The following is a 12,435-nucleotide window of genomic DNA, read 5'->3' on the forward strand; positions in this document are numbered from 1 at the left end:
TCTTGTGATGCGCCACATACAGCGCTTTGCGTGTTGTTTAACACAAGCGCCCGTCTGTCACTTCAGGAAAGATGCATTCTCCCTCGCACAACAGGTGTTCCTGTTTAGCGGTGATATAATACAGAAGCCCCCCTAAACTCACGTTTGACGTTAACTGGATCACGCTCAACAACAGCGTTTTCAAGAGCGTTGCAATAAGATTTTTTTTTTTTTTTTTTTAAGAAAGCATAAACCAAGAAAAAGTACATACTGCAGAGGCGGTTCCCACCCATATGCAAGATCCAAAGTGAAAAAGCTTTCTGTGCTTGTTGAGACCTCGGGCTAGCAGATGTAGTAATCTCTGTCGCATTAGGTATTGGGGCCGTGTTCTGGACAGTGTTCATCGCAGCTCGGTAAAGGTAGCTGTCGACACACTCCCCGTAGATCATTCCCAGTTACACCCATCTGAGGAACATCTGGGGTTTCAGACTGGGAAATCTCCTTATAGCAATTAGTACAGGCTGCAGCTCTGATAGGGGCCTTGCTCCTGTCAGAGAACTCTGAACTGGGACTCCTAATGTATTGTGCAGATGCTAAAAAAAATACAAAAATAAAAAAATTGCTGTCCCTCGCTGCTTCATTTGTAATACAGTACAGTATATAAAGGCTGCATCTCCCTGCTGCAAGTCAGTTTCAGGCAGGATGGACAAGACAGTAGGCACAAGTTAGTTGTAACACAGGAAGTGAGTAGGGAACTTTTGGTCCCGTTACGGGATAAGAGTTCCCCTGAATCAAAGTGGAAATTGTTTTGGATTCACACTTGTAAGAGCAAACTAATTAAATACCTCACCATAATAATACGGCCCTATAATATGTATTGAACTGTCTTTAGCCCTTGACTGTCCCCAGAAAAGAGGATGTCGTGCTTTTCTGAGTATTACTCTTGTCTGCACACAGATGAAATACAGAGTCCATTTGAAACAGATGCAGGATCCAGGACAGGTTTCTGAAGTATGGCCCAACACTTCTTGAGGCTAAATATTTGTCATATTCCTCTCCATAGTGCTCGACTTGGGCACCAAGTTTTAACAGAAACCTCATGAAATCTTCTCTGCTTGTTTTCATAAGAGATTCACAGAATGACTGCCTGACACTTCATCACCGAGACAGTCTTCTTCTGCAAGAAGAACAATGCTATCTTATCATAAAACAATATTTAAACTTCATTCCAGCACAGAAGGAAAGGAGGCCAAACTTAAAAGGCAGCTCCTGCTTTTCCTAAAATACCATTTTAAATGGATATGGTACCAATCTCCAAGAAATAAAAGTTACAATTATGCTGCGGTACTGTAATTACAAATATAATTAGAACTATACTAAAAAAAAAGTCACATAAACAACTACCCACATTAACATGTTTGTTCTTAATAACAGCAATAATCACAGGTACAAACACAGAAACATATTAGATAACTTTAGTGGGGTTTTTTTGTTGTTGTTTTTTTTTTTTTTTTAACAAATGCGGTCACTGAAAGTGGATAAAAATACAAGATGAATAAATAAATGTGTCTCACTGCGTCGAGGGATAAGCCAGTTGCGCCAAACACCCTCTATCACTGTGAAGTCATGTCGTGATTGTTGCTGAATAGTTGCACGGAACACTCATGGCATATTTATGTCAAGTGGATCACACGACTTTGTATCCATCGCAGACAAGGGAGTTTTGCAATTGCACACACAATCTCTTATTTATTTTAAGTCTATCAATGTGGAACACTGCCGCGGAATTGTGAGGCTTTTGTAAGCCGGGTCAAATTGTTTTGTTAGTTAAAGCCTTTGGAATCCAACAGGCTTCCCATTTACATGCGAAGGTAACTCCTGGGTTAACAAAACAACGTCTCTCTTTCCAAATATTCAAAGAGACGAGAACCCAAGGCACCCAAGTCATATCCTTGGCGCCGGAGGCTGCGACTCACGCGAGCTGCGGTGGCTGTGGGTCATTTCAAATCACTCCAAAAAATGGGAGCGCTGTCAAGGAGGCAACTGTCTGATAAATCAGCGAGGAGTTCAAAAAAAATATACGCGCTTTAACACTGAAGAAGAATGCCTTTGACAACCGATTGAAACCGTATATGATACAGTAAATGAGTGGAGAGCTAGCGGATGTCTTGTGAATGCGTGCGTGTTTAGAATATCACTGTCGCCTCTGGGCATCGCAGAAGCTTGAAGGTGACACTCCGTTCGTGAAGGAATTTCATTTGTTTGTGCTTTACAGAGTGCAACAGGCACTTCTGTGTTGACAAGAGTGACTTGCTACAGCGCTGGAGTTTTGGATATGCAAAACGATGCGTTTTGATAATTGATTCTCCACCGCGATCTGTACATAATTGCACAGTGTTTTGAAAAGCTGCATAACATTATGATACTCTTAAAAGTTTCTGAAAGTATTTCGAATGTCTTTAGGGTCGAACCACAGAACGCATACATGTAATTTAAAAAACACATAGATTTTGTACTCTCCCCACATTGTAGAAACAGCACATGTCTGTTATGGATGGCACATGTCCTAGAATCAGAGTACATCCAGAAATACAGATGTATTTTCTTACAGATGTATTTTCTCTGGCTTGGCAGCGGAGTTGGTCCAGTTTGGAGACAAATGAAATGAACAGCGAAAAGAGCCATAAATCGTGTCAGATTCAAATGCCGGGTTGCTTTCACTACAGTTGTAAAGCAGCTTTGACGAAACTAAAAAAAAAAAAAAAAAAAAAAAAAAAAAAAAAAAAAAAACCCACAAAAAAACAACACGTTTTTTCCCCTTTTATACAGATCTTTGATTTGCGTGCCAAGCTTTTTAAGACTTTTGGAAATGACCTGAAGTTCAAAGCAAAAGGGATCATAGGACCCAAACATGTAATCTCATATGCCAAGTAGTCTAGCTGGTGGATTACAGACTCGGGAGGTTATTTTTCTCTTGCTGTGGGTTGAGATTCTTTCCAAAGCGCCACTGTGTCCAGATGTAATCAGCCCTATAGAGCACATGACCACATTCTTAAACAAGCCCGGAAGGTACCGGAACGACACTAAAATATTGACTTTCTTAAACAAGAAGTATTGTACCATGAATTTCACTGTTTATTTGTATACTGGACTTCTAGTAACACATATAACGGGTGGTGCATTCATCTCATTTCACAGTCGTCTTCGGCAGCATGTTTTAGCCTTCTTAAAGAAGTACTTGGTTACATCAAGAGGGCCACTATTGACTGAATCGGACAGCTGTCCTGGAGATGTGAGTCATGTGACTTAGCTGGCCTATTCCGGTTCTGGCTCGACTATGCCCCATGTAACCGTCCGATTACAATATTAATGGTCAGGGCCCGACAGCCGCCTATGTTTCCATCTGCCAGGAGAGGGACTCTCTTAAAAGCGCTTTGAAACGAGGCTCTTTCATTTCCATCAGCAACAGCTCGAGATCAGATCCATACACTGTCCTGATCAGCCCCAATCTAGCCTGCTTACTGAAATCTGATAGGAACAGGTGCCGCTGTTATAGGCGATATAGGTCTCTTGGGAGAGTCAAGCCATCTCCAAACTCTTGAATCTCACTCTTTCCTATAGGTGGTCAGTTAACTGTAGCATTTGCTTGGTCTCGTTTGCTGCTGATGCAATGTATTGGTACGCAGTACAATTATGATAACGACTAAAAATAAAAAAAAACGACTCGTGTGATCGTTTAAATTGAAGGTGCAGAAAGAAATTCGGAAAACTCCCAAGATTGCGGTGCCACGCTAAGAAAATAATTATCATCAGCAAGCAACAGCACACACAAGCTTGCGGCTCACAGAGACTTGCTCTGAAGCAAGTAGATATCGCTTGGGTGGTGTTGGCCACACCGGCTGGAATTCAGCTGGTAGTCCCTCGATAATGTAAGGAGGGATACGGCTGTTGCTTTCAATATTTGCGCTGTATTCCTTGTTTGTCTGCAGTAGGCGCCGTAGCCCTAGAAAATCCACTTTGTTTTACTATGTGTTTCTGCTGTGATTTCTTTTCAGCTCTTGATCACAGCTGTCCTATAGCGCCAGCAGCAGGTTCATCTGCCAGGGCGAGAGCATTCTCTTCGCCCTGTCGCATCTTTATGAAAGACCTTTCCTCTTATCCCCGTAGCAATTGACACGAAGACGAACACTGTGTCTGTTCTGTGTTAGAAGAGCGACGGCGTGATTAATCTGTGTGTGCGTTCCTGTCAGCAGTCGGCCCCTTCTTCCCAATTAAGGTAAAAAGATGCTGATAATGAACACCTTTTTAATTTGCTGCAGACCACGGGACTTGTGTGCTTGACTTCGTGTAAAAAGGTGCAGTTTGTTTAGATGCCTAATAAATCTTATAAAATTAAGCAAGCGGAGGGCGCAGTTGCCTAATTAGACCCGTTAATTACCTCGGGGCCTCTCGATTGAAATGCCTATTAGGTATATAACACACATCGCATATTAATTATGCATTCTAGTTTGCATCTCCTTAATTACTCAAAATCTCTTTCCGGGTGAGTTGATAGGCTTTCTTCTTGTATCATGCGTGGAAATGAATTTGCAACTTTCACTTTCCATTAGCGATTAATGACAAGCGTCATTGTCAAACATCTCACCTCAAAGTATTTCTCGGTGTCTTCAACTCAGCATTGGGCAACTCGCATATTGTGCACTTCACAGTGGAGATAGGGGGAGGTTAACATTCCGCTTACCTGGAGCCTATAGGCAATGTGCAGACAGTTTTTGGACCTGCATACTGTGAAGAAGGTGGTGTTATTTTAGAAAATGAAGCAGTCTTTTCACTGGGGAAGCGAGTTCGAATCCACATGTTTTTGCTCGTATAAATTGTAAATAAAAAAAAATAAAAAAAACTCCCACACTGAAACCCGTGGTTAGCACCCTTGTTAAAAACTGTTAGAGACTAATATCTTCAATTTGTCTATTACACATTAAGAAAATTGAATAAACGGCATTGATTACAAACGAAAGGGGTTCAGAATATAGTTCATAGTGTTCACACATCAACAACGACCACGACATTAAGAGCTCGTGTTTATAGTATAAATGTCGCGGGGGGGGGGTCTCCTATTATAAATGCCAATAACAAGTGTCTAGGCCTATAAAAGGACACCAGTATAAATGTTTTATTTTTATTTTTATGAAAGTATTGTAGATTCAGTGCATACCTGTTCTGTAAATGCTAAATCATAGTCTTTGCAACAGATGATGGCCTGCACTCAATTAAATCGCACAGCCCACGTCTTGTGAAACGTATCCCTCTTCAATGTGTTATATATATAAATTCATGTGAACACCGTAAAATTACCTTGCAAATGTAGCGTGGTAAACCTTTATGAGGATAGCTGATAGCACATACAACGTTACTACTCTTCTGGACAGCAGAGACACCGCCCACAGACACACACACACACACAATGGGTGGTTTGCTGCAGTTTATCGTAGTTAAAGTCACTTTACCTGACATATTCTCGAATAGTAGCAGTTTTCTAATGCGTTATTTATCATATGAAGATATCCTGTGCTGTATTCTCTTACAGCAGGCCTGGTGCTCAAGCAGGGTTCAGTTTGCTGTCTGTTCATTAACTGTTAATGTAGTACCTGTATTGACCAGCAGGTGGAGCCCTGTACTCCTGTCTGATAGACTTCAGAACACAAGCTGAAAGCCGGGAGCGTAATATTAAATTGACGGTGTGAGGTTTAATAGGTACTTTTGGAACACTTTGAAACAAAACTAATTTAATTATAAGTTTAATTATAAGGTTGGGTTGTGCAGTAGGTAATAACTAAATAAAGGCCTATTCTAAATTCAAATCTAAATAAGTTATTGTTATTGTTGTCATAATGCGTCACATTAATAAACAATTCTATACATTGTATTGATTTTAATTAGAGAAAATAAATATTTGACCTTTAAGATTTTTTAAAGGACTCGGTTTCCTCAGATGCCCTCTAGACTGCGTGTCTGCTTTGAAGCAGCAGCGTGTAATGCGAAAAAAAAAACATTTTTCACCCCGAGTCAAAGAGTTTAGCTGTCAAGAGAGTCAGCATAATTACAGCAAGTCGAACTAACTGTGCGCCTACACCTTTCATTAAGGGAGAGAGGTCTGTGTTAATAGAAACGTGAATAGACATGCATTTAAATACTTTAACACAGAACGTCAAACAAGCGTCCTATTGATGTTGAAAATGACCATCTCGCTGTTAGAAGAGCACACACACACACACACACAATATTAGTAAACTCTGAAATATGTCACATAATTGTTTTAAAAAGTTTATGTTTCAAAACAAATACTAACTCGTGGACATCACTAGCTGTGTGTCCGATGACTAAACTAAATAGATCGATAGATAGATCGATAGACATCTATAGTGAACTATAATTGACACTATACAAATAATCCCCATGTGAAATATATGGGAGCAGAATGTATCAATATATTTTAATATTTTAATATTTTTGCTATACACTGACAAATACAATAGATTATTTCCTACTCTGTAAATATATTATAAAATATGAAGCCGTATTTTAGATCACACTATTTTTTTAGTATATCGCAATATATATATATATATTTATTCTCTAATATCAGTTTTGCTCAAAAGAGCAAATTATTATTATTATTATTATTATTATTATTAATTATAATTAATATTAATAATAATAATAATAATAATAATAAATAATAATAATAATAATGTTTAATAACTGTCATGTACCCCCTCCCCCACACACACACAGCGTTAAAAAAAATACACAACCAAAAAATAATTTAATAGCAGAGCAATATCATATTTCATTCTGTATGCCTACAAACCTTTAGTACAACAGCATTGACAATTGAATTAAAAGAATCTGGCAACACCTTTACAACGCATCTAAATACACGCCAGGGTGTCAGCTATCGCGTATCTCAGCCCTATCTAATTACAGCCTGTCCTGCCAGGAGAAGGTCGCTGGCCTCGCCTCCTTTTCCCCCACAAGGGGTCTGATAACAGGACGTATTCACACTGAAGGACAGCGCAGGAAGGGGAGCGAGACAGTGAAAGCCACAGCGCTCTGTTTTCTAGAGCCGTCTAGACTTCAGTGAGGGTGAAGGCTCTTGATTCATCTGTCAGCGAACCACAGGGATCGTATTCAGGGTTTCACTGCAAGAACAAAGCATGAGCTGAACCGTGCCTGGCAGAGTGAAGTTATCCGACTTCTTCGTGTTTTAAAGCTATAGATGAACACCCGGGTCACTGTATCGTATGTGTTCCTGGGATCCTAAAATAATGTCATATTAATGTGCCACAGCGTGATAGCGCGATAAATATATACCACGTCATCCCGGTTTGACCTAAATCGAATCAAAATTACAGCGCCGCTATAGCCCACAAACAGTAGCATGCTATTTGATCAGAAAGTTGCTACAGTGAATGGTTATAAGGTAGATCTGGGTTGTTTTGCAAATGATGCATCTATTTGTCAGGGCGGAGGCAGTGTTTTAAAAACCCATTGTATTATAAATAGGGTTACACGTGGAATTAAATCAGAGTTAAATGAAAGCAAATCTTATACCATCACAGCCTTGTACTGGAATTGCTGTGGTGATTGGATGCTAATCATGCCCTGTTTTACATCACTGTACAGCGCCATCCAAAGCCCGTGGTTTATCAGGTAATGCAGCTCCGTACAGGTCTATACCCACGCTTTCTGCACTGAAAGGCATTTCCCTTCAGGAATGCTACCGCGGGCCCTGATAAAACCGCTGATCTTTTAGTTTTTGGACCGATTCAAAGTGTTTTTTGGTTTTGTTTTGTTTCTTCTCACCCACAGTCTAGTCCAACCCTGCTCACCCCGCTCAGTCTGTATGAATTTCACACCCGAAACCCCACGCTTATCACCTGCTCCTAACCTCATTGGACCGATGATAGGTGAGTTTTTTTGTTTTAATTTTTATTGGATTTTATTATGATTATTTTTGAACTAGTAATATAAACAAAACGAGCTCGTGTTACAGCACTACAAGCTATAAAAGTAATCGCGAGTGTAATTCGAAATAGAAGGCAATCTCTTGCTGCAATGTATTATGCCAGTATGTACTCGCGCTAGGATCACATTTTAATTATGCCACCTGCTTCTAAAAAGTAAAAAAAAAAAAAAAAAAAAAAAAAAAAATACTAAAACTGACAGCAATCAATCAAACTGAACAAAATCACTCAAACTCTAAACACCCCGCGCGTGTATTTTTAACCGTTCTAGAATAATTCAGCGTCTCTTTGAAAATATTATACTTAATCAAACACAAAAAAACTTAATCAAACACATTACCAGTTGGGCCGCTGGTGCACCGAATTCACTTTCGTCTTTCGTCTGAAGAATAAACGAGTTCATTGTTTTGGTATCCTTGTTATAGAACAAAAGGCAAAACACACACACACACACACACACACACACACACACACACACACACACACACACACACACACACACACACACACACACACACACACACACACACACACACACACACACACACACACACACACACACACACACACACACACACACACACACACACACACACACACACACACACACACACACACACACACACACACACACACACACACACACACACACACACACACACACACACACACACACACACACACACACACACACACACACACACACACACACACACACACACACACACACACACAAAGTTTTTTTTTTTTTTTTTTGTATAGGCTATTAACACTAGTTGCAGATCTGAAAGCTTGCGATGTGAAGTCGTTTAAATATGACTAGTAACTTTTTTTTTAATAAGACAGAAAAAACCATAACAAAAACACCTTCACCTGTATGGACAGCTGGAAACACGCACACCTGGGAGTGATGGGTTTAGTTACTAAAGGTGACTGCATGAGAGAAACGTTTACATTTTATATATGTGTCATAGGCTTTTTTTTTTTTTTTTTTTTTTTTTTTTTTTGGTGAAAACATTTTTTTTTCTCAAAAACAATATTATAGCTTTTTGAAAATAATATTTGAAAACTGTTCACAGTGGAATAGTCCGCTGCTAACTATTATTAATCGAGTCGGCACTCTCAAATGTATCAATTGGGTTTCAAGAGATTAGTTGTATAAGTTCAGCAAATAAACAATTTATAAACCACGTTACTGGCTTTTTTCTCTATTTCTTTGGACACTTGGCTGAATAAAACCGCCTCTTTCTAATTCACGAAACGTGTTCCGTTCTGTAAAACTTTAATAAATGCATGGGGACGATAAATAAACTAGGAACGCTGTCCTGTAGATAATAACAATAATCTACGATGAACGTATGCAGACCGACAAACTGCCTGCAAAGTACTCCAAATGTTAAACATTATGAGAGGGCAATTCAATGGGACATAAATCTACACGATCTAGTTTCATAGTGTTTAACCTATTCTTAACGAAAATAATACATGGCCAGCAATTAATTTAGAATGGTATTCGAATGCATTGTAGAAAAGTTTATTTCCTTAACCAAACTTATAACTTACAAAATTAATTTGGTTTAATATATTGATATATATATATATATATATATATATATATAATATATATAAAGTATCTTATTATATATATATATATAATATCGATATATACTACCCAAGGTATGATATATATATGGGTGTGTAACCCTGTATGATTGTGTGTTATTAGAGCATATATATATATTATATATATATATATATCTATATCCTAGTTTTTTCAGACCATATTAATTTGTTGTGCATATTGAAAATCGTGTTTCTTATTAAGAATTTTAACAAAAGAATGAAAATGGTGCATATCAGTTTTAGTTGCTCAAATGTAACCATGTCATTTCGTAACACTAAAGATGCAGTTAAAACTGCAATGCCTTAATTATTGAAGCGCCCAGTACAATGGATGTTCTTACCACAGACTGTGCAGAAGGCTCCGGTTGGTGTATTTGTTCAGGCTAATAGGTTAAAGCCTCGAGTATATGTTCCCGCGACCCTGCTCACACAAACCACCGTCATTAAGATCTGCTGTTCAGTGGTCCTGCTCTCCTTATCTAAATCGGGGTAATGGGGTGCCAGCGGATTTTTATAACGACCCCCAATTGGGTCGATTGTACAGATGTTCCACACCTGTGTGTTTTTACAGGTGCCCCAATTCTTAAAATCAGAATTCCAAAAGCAGCTATAAGGAAAAGTGTGCTGGAAACAAACACTGGAGTATTATTTTAATGACGAGATCGGAATATATATATATATATATATATATATATATATATATATATATATATAGAGAGAGAGAGAGAGAGAGAGAGAGAGAGAGAGAGAGAGAGAGAGAGAGAGAGAGAGAGAGAGAGAGAGAGAGAGAGAGAGAGAGATTTCCTTTTTTTCCTTAATATATCTATTTCTATTTCCTTAATATATTTATATGAATGGTATGAATACAATCCCCAATCCAAAACTCTATATGCAACTGGAATTAAACTTGTTTTTTTTTAATTAAAAAATGATTCAGTATTCTCCAAAGTTGCATTACAATGTATGGAACCAAAACATATAAATATAGAATAATGTCATGCAAACACATACATTGTTTTTTGCAAAACGTACAAAGTCTGCCTTTTCTAAAAGCAAAAAATGCATAAAGCACCCTCGATAGTTAACCCCGAATTCTCTGAAACTTGCCTGCTTAAAACTTTCAAAATGAAGCAGCGCCACAGTCGGTTTGGGGACCAATTACCCCTCCACCTGTACTTGCAAGAGAGCGCCCCTCCCATTCCTGTCAATGCAAAGGATGGTTTATTCTGCTTTCCAATTAATAACAGGTGATGCGTGCCGTTATTCCGAAGGGTTCTTTAACAAGGTCCCTGCTCTTTTATTAAACACCTTCTCGGAAACCCTTGTGAGCGCGGAGGCGAGAGGGTTGAAGACTGAGTTACGCCTGCTAAGAAACCATTCACGTGTACAGTACACCTCCACTGTGCTCCAGGGGGGTTAGAAACGGAACTGCCACGGGAAACAAACGCATCCTTGGACTTCAAGCTCAGCAATATCACAACCCTTAACGTGCCATGCGCAGAACAAGCGATTCCCAAAGTGTTGTGTTGCGACCTTGTTAAAAATCTATCTGGAAATACGTGCACTCGTCCTTTCCTCTCTATAATCAAGCCCCGCAGATTGAGACACGAGCTACAATAGAAGCAGGTTATATACAGCAGAACACGCCCTTGGTGCTGCTAATATTACATTGATTAAATGTTTCCCTGGTGTCTGTCTTGCACCACAGTGCAGAAATTGATTGATTTGTCATTCCAGCCCCCTGCTAATAAACCTGAAGCATTTGAACACAGGTGCTTGAAGACCTTGCCATGGTTCTGCAGGTCCTATGGGATTATTAGATGCTCAAGATAACAATGCAACCTTTCCATTAACAGTTTTTTTTTTGTTAACCTGTACAACAATACATTTTGTATGGTCTCGTTGGTAATATTCAGGGCTTCGTGGGCATGCTTTTTACAGATTGCTTTCCTGTGCTGTAATTTACCACGTGGTTAATTTAAATTAAGGCACGCCAGGGGCACGCTACGCGGTATTGTTCTTTCAGGGCTGTACATGAAACGTGCAGCTGGAACTGTATCAGACCGCATCGTTAACTTTATGATCAATGGAATGTGCGAGGTATACGCTAACTGAATTGATGGTATTGAATATCAATTCAATAGAAAACTTCAGGTGCACAGTGTGAACACAATCAAATGTTGCAAATGCAATTAAACAATGTATTTATTTGTAAGAAGATCTAACGAAATTTAAAAAAAAAAGGTTTAAGTAATTTGATGTATCATTAAAAAACACAAGCAATAGAATATTTTTTTAAATATGTTCCCCTTTTTAATCCTAGTTTAAAATAACTGCGCCAGCTTTTAAAATATCATACCATTTAGCATGTTTTGTGCAGCAGTGTGTGTGTAACGCGAGTTGCTGTATTAAACAGCCGAGTTTAATTCAATTTATGTCCAGCAGAGGGCGGTCTACACAAAACCAAGAGGCATCGCCTCGGCAGGCGACCACAGTACAAAGAAAATGCTGGAAACTGACGGATACGATAATGCGAAATTAATCTCTCGACTGTTTACCAATATTCTCTCCCACTCTCTCTCCTTTCTCACAAATACGCTTCCTTTAATTAACCCGAATGTTTTAAAAAACGTGTACACGAAAGGACAGTTCTTGTATGCCTCCTCAGTTCCCATGTAATTATAACAAGAATTTAGAAACAAAACCAAAAAAGCTTTTTGCCGGTGTGGGCTATGGCATGTAAAACTGTTATTATTTATGACAGCCTATTGTTTAAAACGAAACGGAAAAGTAAAAAATGAATTTT

Source organism: Polyodon spathula, chromosome 49 (assembly GCF_017654505.1).
Source record: "Polyodon spathula isolate WHYD16114869_AA chromosome 49, ASM1765450v1, whole genome shotgun sequence".
In the NCBI taxonomy this organism is placed as follows: Eukaryota; Metazoa; Chordata; class Actinopteri; order Acipenseriformes; family Polyodontidae; genus Polyodon; species Polyodon spathula.